A 6,521-nucleotide genomic window follows, 5' to 3' on the forward strand; every position below is an offset into this window, starting at 1 on the left:
AACTACTCTTTGGAATATTGCTGGAGCATTGCATAATCCAAAGGGAAGTACTCGATAACCATAAATTCCCCATGGAAAAGTGAATGTGGTTTTATTTTGATCTTCAGGGGCTACCTGAATTTGGTTATATCCACTGAACCTTTCCAAGAAGGAAAAATACTTTTTTCCTGCTAATGTGTCTAAAACCTGATCTATAAAAGGCAGTGGAAGATTCCACTCTAGTCAGACATCTTTCTTCAATAAATTGTTTGATCTAGCACATTGAGATGTCGTACTTTGCACAATAATTCATTTGGTCGGAAAGGTATAGTGGAAGTCATTTTTGGGGCCATAGATATTTGAGCTATAGGGTCACAACCACAAGGCACAAGAGAAACAAACCAGCTTGGTCACATGGTTGCAAACCAGTCATGTTGCAAGGCTGCAAACTAACTAGGCCGAATGGTAATAGACCCTCAGAGCTGCAAGGCCACAAAATAGTTGGGCTATAAGGCCACAGACCAGCCAAGCCGAAAGGTCACATAATAGCTGGGTCGTAGACCAACCTGACCATAGGGCACAAACTAGTCTGGCCACAGGGCTTGAGGAGATAGACCATAACATTTTAGACAGTGAAGGATTTTCTTGGTCAAGAAAGGGTCTAAATTATAGGATAGTTAGGTTGTTTCATGATATATTTTAGTTGTACCTATTGTTGGGAAGCATATTATCACATTCAAGTCTAATTATGGTAATGATTCAAAAAACAGGAGCATGTTCATCGAAGGAACAAGAGCTTGAACCTCTATATAGCGAATTCAGGCACTATCATAATTGGAACAAGAAATTAGGAAATGAATCACAATTAGTGTAGTGGAAGTAAACTAAAGTGTTAGGGATATAGTTGGAGTAGTGGTAATTGGGTAATGTTATTTGAAGTATTGATTGACTAAATATCGGTATTGTAAAACTGGTGGAATATTATTCTTGGGAAACTAGCCCTAATTCCTCATGTATTGAGAACTCATATCATTACAAGAGATATTTATTCCTATTGGATGTCTTTATGTTACTCAATGATGCTTATTTTTAAATGAATAAATTTTCACTATTGGCATATAATATGTCTGATTGATTCAAGAAACCCTAGCTAGCATAGAACCCTAAAGGTAACATTACCCTAGGATATCAGAGGTCCACCTCCCTGTGTTTGTTAGAATGAATTAGGATCTCAAAGATAAGCATGAATTGCATTTCATTAATAAGAAACGCATATAAATTGAATGTTCATGTGACATTTGAATTCTTCTTCTAAGGTCCCTTGAACTCCTAGGGACAATTCATATTCACCCTAACAGATTAGTTGGCTAGAATTACCCCCTTAATCTGAAAAGGTTCTTGTAATTTCAAGAAGAGAGATAAGGATAGCTACCAATCATTGAATGTGCTCTTTGAATTTCATGTTTTGGAATGACCACAAACCCAATGGCTAGCAGAATCTCCCACTTAAACGAGCATCGTCTCGCTTTATCTTCATCAAATTTTACATCCCTTCGCACAACTATCATTCTGAGGGATGGAAATTACACATGGTAGTTGTGGGGAGTTTCTATATAACCCAAAAAGTTCCCCAATTCTGATGTCGGCTCTATATTCTTCCTTGATTATTTGGAGACATGGTAGTAAACAGAGGCTCCAAAAATCTTGAAGTGCAACAATTTTTTCAAGGTTAATCCTCTATGCGAATAGAGACGATCCCTCTAGCCCAATGTGTGGGTTTAGCAACTGAAGTGACAATCAACTAGACATATTCCTAGGTTACAATTGAAAATAAGAATGAAAGGGATGACCTACCTCGTTATGATGTTATTCTGATCTCCTTTGTTCAGGACCCTAAACCGCTTGTATCACAAGTTTATTCCTGCTTCTCTCAATGTTTATATACCAGAGCAAGTGATCAAGACACAACAAGGCATGCCAAATGAATAGAAAATCCAATATCAACCTACTTAACTAATCAAGGAATGTCAAGCTAAATGATACATGAACATATGCATTTTGGGAAGATGAACCAGCAGTTGTGTATTATTATAAAATAAAGGGAAGCTTATAACCAAAGCATTGATGTTGATAGGCTCTCCTTGAGTGGTAATCCAAGTCCAAGCCAAGAACTCTCCAAGAACTCCTTCTCCAAGTCAAATGAATAGCCTCTAGGCACAATCTTAACATAAGGGTGCAAATAGACATAGACCAACCAACCTCTAACCATTTGGGAATGGGAGAGGATGAATATATAGGCAAAGAATGGGAGTTAGGATCTCTCCAAAGATAGGAGTAGGTCCTCATCTCAAGGAGGTAGGTCATAGGGATAAGACCAAGAGGCCAAGTTGGGATAATTCAGCCTCCGCTATGCCAAACAATCGCCAGCTCGCCGCTATGGAAGCTTCTAGATCACGAAGCTTCTCATCCTCTTTGGGAAAATTTCCTTTTTGGGGATCATCACGGGTATACAAGGTAATAAAGCGATGCCATCGCAAGTCAAGAGTGATGCAACAAGTGACCATTGTGGTTTTTAACCTCATAAGAGCGATGAGTCTCAAAATTAGGGTTTTAGAGCTATTTCTTCTGAGGAAAGCTCAAGGGATTTTCCAATCAATGTTCTAGGGAGGATATGAACTACGTATCTGAATAAGTACACTACATGATGGTCATGTTTTGGGCACTTCGTGGTATTTCACAGGGAAGTGTACGAGTGTGACAAAATATTGTGAACATATGCCCCCTGAAGCATGAAGGCAGAACGGGAGTGATGACTGAGATGCTTTACGAGATTTTGCAAGGACGAGGACACACACTATCAGGAGATCTGCAAATCAAGGACGCATATACATATACATATCTAAGAGCAAGACATGAATCTACAACATGGGCACAACCATCCAGATAATAAGGACTATATGAAAGGATCCATGGCATGGGCACATCCATCCAATACAGAAGGATCACCTGTAATCTATGATCTAAGGCATGGACATAACCATTTGATTTATAAGGATCATCATAAATTTAAAGTCCCACGGTATGGTCACAGCCATCCGTATAAAAGAAACATGTGTAAAATCATGAACAATACATAACTCCATGCAGCCTGAGTTATACTAGACAAAAAATCAGGGTCTTGCGCTCCATCCCAACTGGATCAAAGTATGAATTCTAACATGTGAATGAACGTGTCACAGTCGAACATGCTATAAAACCATTTGATTACTGGCCATTGATGTAGAGTGTTAATAGACACGAGAGGAACCACCCATAATTACAATGGCTCTTAAAGAATGACAGTACAATCCCTGAATATGATAACAAAGCTGAAGTCGAACACTCGTGGAATCATCCGATCGAAGGCAAATGATGAAAACCTATCGTTGGATGCAAAGAACTTGCCATTAAAGCATGCAAGATCTAAGGTACTAAAAGGGAGTTTCTGAGTCATCTTCCTGGATAATGAGCTCAATTTGACAGGAAGTGACCTGTCAAAGGAGGGTCATAATGATTCCCCCATCATCGACATGAAACGAGGAACAAAGTGGAATAAGTTTCAAGACTGTAAAAATGACTCAAACAGTGTATAGGTAAATAGCTGTAGATTGGACTTTCTTGAACATATTGGCGACACGACTCTGGAGTGTGGCAGCATTAGACTCAACATAGGACCAAGGGTCATAATGACAAGGTGGAATAGTCAAATGAGAGGCAAAATGGATCACCCAAACCCAAAAGGACAAGTGACTAACTGAGGATATCCCAAACCCGATGCGAGAAACAGATGAGTGTCATGTTCAAGAGCGAAATGCTGTCTATACAAAGGATGTTTCATCTTCATTTTTCCCCCACTATTTCTAGCAAGTTCCTTTTTATTTTTACACAAGCTTGAATAGAATACCATATTCTTGTCGTATAAATTCATTCTTCGAATGAATCCATCCTAGTAAGCTTTACGAGCCCTAGGAAGGAGAAACTCAGTCTCATGATGGTGATGATTCTTTTGTCATAAAAATTTAACGAGTCCAACTTAAGACAAACTCTGTGTCTTTTTCATGTTTAGAGAGTTTAAAAAAGAAACGAAAAAGAAAACTCCATCATGTCCCTTTTCATAATTTGTCTCTCGAATCTGAAAAGGTAGAAAACAATATCCGAGAGAACTGCTTGACCATGTCGGTCAAGGTGTACCTTTTTCGTAAATAGTCAATCTCAACTTGAAAAAGGGGTAAACATATACTGAGGTGACATCGATTCATTTACTTTAACAAGTTTGAAAAGACAAGTACTCGATAATCTTTTCATATTTTTGGAGTTTGAAAAGCGCTGAAAGGAAACTCCACCTAGAGGAACGAGTGGTAGAAAAAGGATAGAAACTGGTTTTGGTGATGGTGGAACTGCTCAAAACATGTAATGGTCAAGAGGCTGGATAATAAGACAACTTATCACAGATGTTCCTTAGGCAAGGGTAAAACAACCAAGTGAAAGAATATGATCGGCCAAAGAGATGGTGACGATGGAATGAAAGAACCAAGGCTCATTTGGAAAAAATTGGCTAATAAAAACGACAATCACAAGATGTAAAGTGGGAATGGTTTCGTTTTTACACAATCTTGAACCATGGGAAACTATGCTTGAGTATACTTGAATATGGTTTCATTTTGCAAGAGCTTGAAACATGAGAAAAACTATGCTTGGATTTGGTTTCATTTTTACACAAGCTTGAAACAAAGATAAACTATGCTTGAGATAAGTTCGCATGCCCTTAGCATAATGACTCAATTCAAGGTACATGCCCCCCAAGCTCCTCTTCATTCACCTAAGTAGACTATTGGTTACTAAAAGCTGGATGGAATGAAGGTTCACTCACGAGATTAAGTGAAAGACTCGACTGGGATTTTACGAGATCTAATCAAAGACTCGAATTGGAAGGGGATTTGTTTCATTTTTTAACGATCTTGACACAGGAAAACAACCATGCTCATGACACCTTGTTTCCTTTTTTAATGAGCTTGACACAAATTAAAGAACGATGCTCACAGCACCTATTTAATTTTTTAATGAGGTTAACAAAGTAAAATAACTATCCTCATGACCCTTGCTTCATTTTTTAACGAGCTTGACATAAGATAAGGAAGTTTGCCCCATAATCCTTGTTTCATTTTTTAACGAGCTTGACAAAAGACAAGGAACTCTTCTCCATAATCCTTGTTTCATTTTTTAACGAGCTTGACACAAGATAAGGAACTCAGATCCATAATCCTTGTTTCCTTTTTTAACAAGCTTGACACAAGGCAAGGAACTCTTCTCCATGTCCCTTGTTATCACAACCCAAAAGAGGCCATGGCTTCCAAGATTTTCTCATCAGATGGGAGAACAACACTCTGAAAGGGATACATTTCCAGGGAACCAAATGAAAAATTGGGCTCCAATGCCCCTAGTACATGATGTACTACATCACCTACTAGATCATCAGTAGATGTGGGCATGGAATAGGTGGCCATGCAATTAACCTGTGGTGAGGGTGATACTGCTTGCATATGAGAACCATTTAGGGATGATGGTTGAGTGGGAGTTGACTCAAGACTAATGAATGTAAGCTGATCAATGATCACAATGCTTCCTTCATGTGGAAAACACATAACTCGAAAGAGAGAAGAAACAAGAGCTCCCATGACATAAACATAGTCACGACCAAGGAGTAGATTAAAATCTAAAGGGCCTTGGACAAACATCACGTCTATGTAGACAATATTTCCTCCCAAAGTAATAGGTAACTTAGGAAGGATCCCTAATGGTTGACTAGTTCCTCTGTTAAATTCTAACAGATTCTGGGTAATGGGGACAAGCTAAGGAGAACCTAAATCTTGCCAAGCAGTTGAGAACATGATGCAAATAGATGCGCCCTCGTCTATGATTGTGTTACGTTCGTCCATATGGTAAGCATGTACTATAATATGGAAAGGCAGATAAGATGGAAGATGATATCCTTCTAGTCGACTCCAATCAAAATAAGTGACTAAACTACTCGGAGGGGGTGTTGTAGGAATGTGATAGTTGCCCTCTTCCGCAATGGGAACATGACAAATTCTCTCATGCACCTCCGGAACATGACAATTTCCCTCCAATTCATTCAAAACTGAAGAAACCAGAAGAACCTAAGCAGTATGAGGTTCACTCTCTACCAGAAAGGTATAGTTAACTAAGGGTGGAGTCAGGTCTACCATTTTCTGAACCAATGGTTGGTTGAGAATGGACTCACAAGACTCATTTTCAGAGAGAGTGGGGTTGAGAAAAGGTGAATTTTGATCAATCACTAGATCAACTAGTGAAGGATCGGGGGAAAGCTTTCAATAACCAGCCGGAAGATGAGGCTAGGAAGTAGTAAGGTTTTCCAACTCTTTGGAAGATTCATCCATTAAAGGACAAAGGTGAATGGGATGATTACCTTCACATAACTTACAGGGAAATTTGACTTTTCCCTTTTTCCCATGGGACTTACC

Source organism: Pinus tabuliformis, chromosome J (genome assembly GCF_031772625.1).
Source record: "Pinus tabuliformis cultivar Carrire ecotype Pingquan chromosome J, CPIR1, whole genome shotgun sequence".
In the NCBI taxonomy this organism is placed as follows: domain Eukaryota; kingdom Viridiplantae; phylum Streptophyta; class Pinopsida; order Pinales; family Pinaceae; genus Pinus; species Pinus tabuliformis.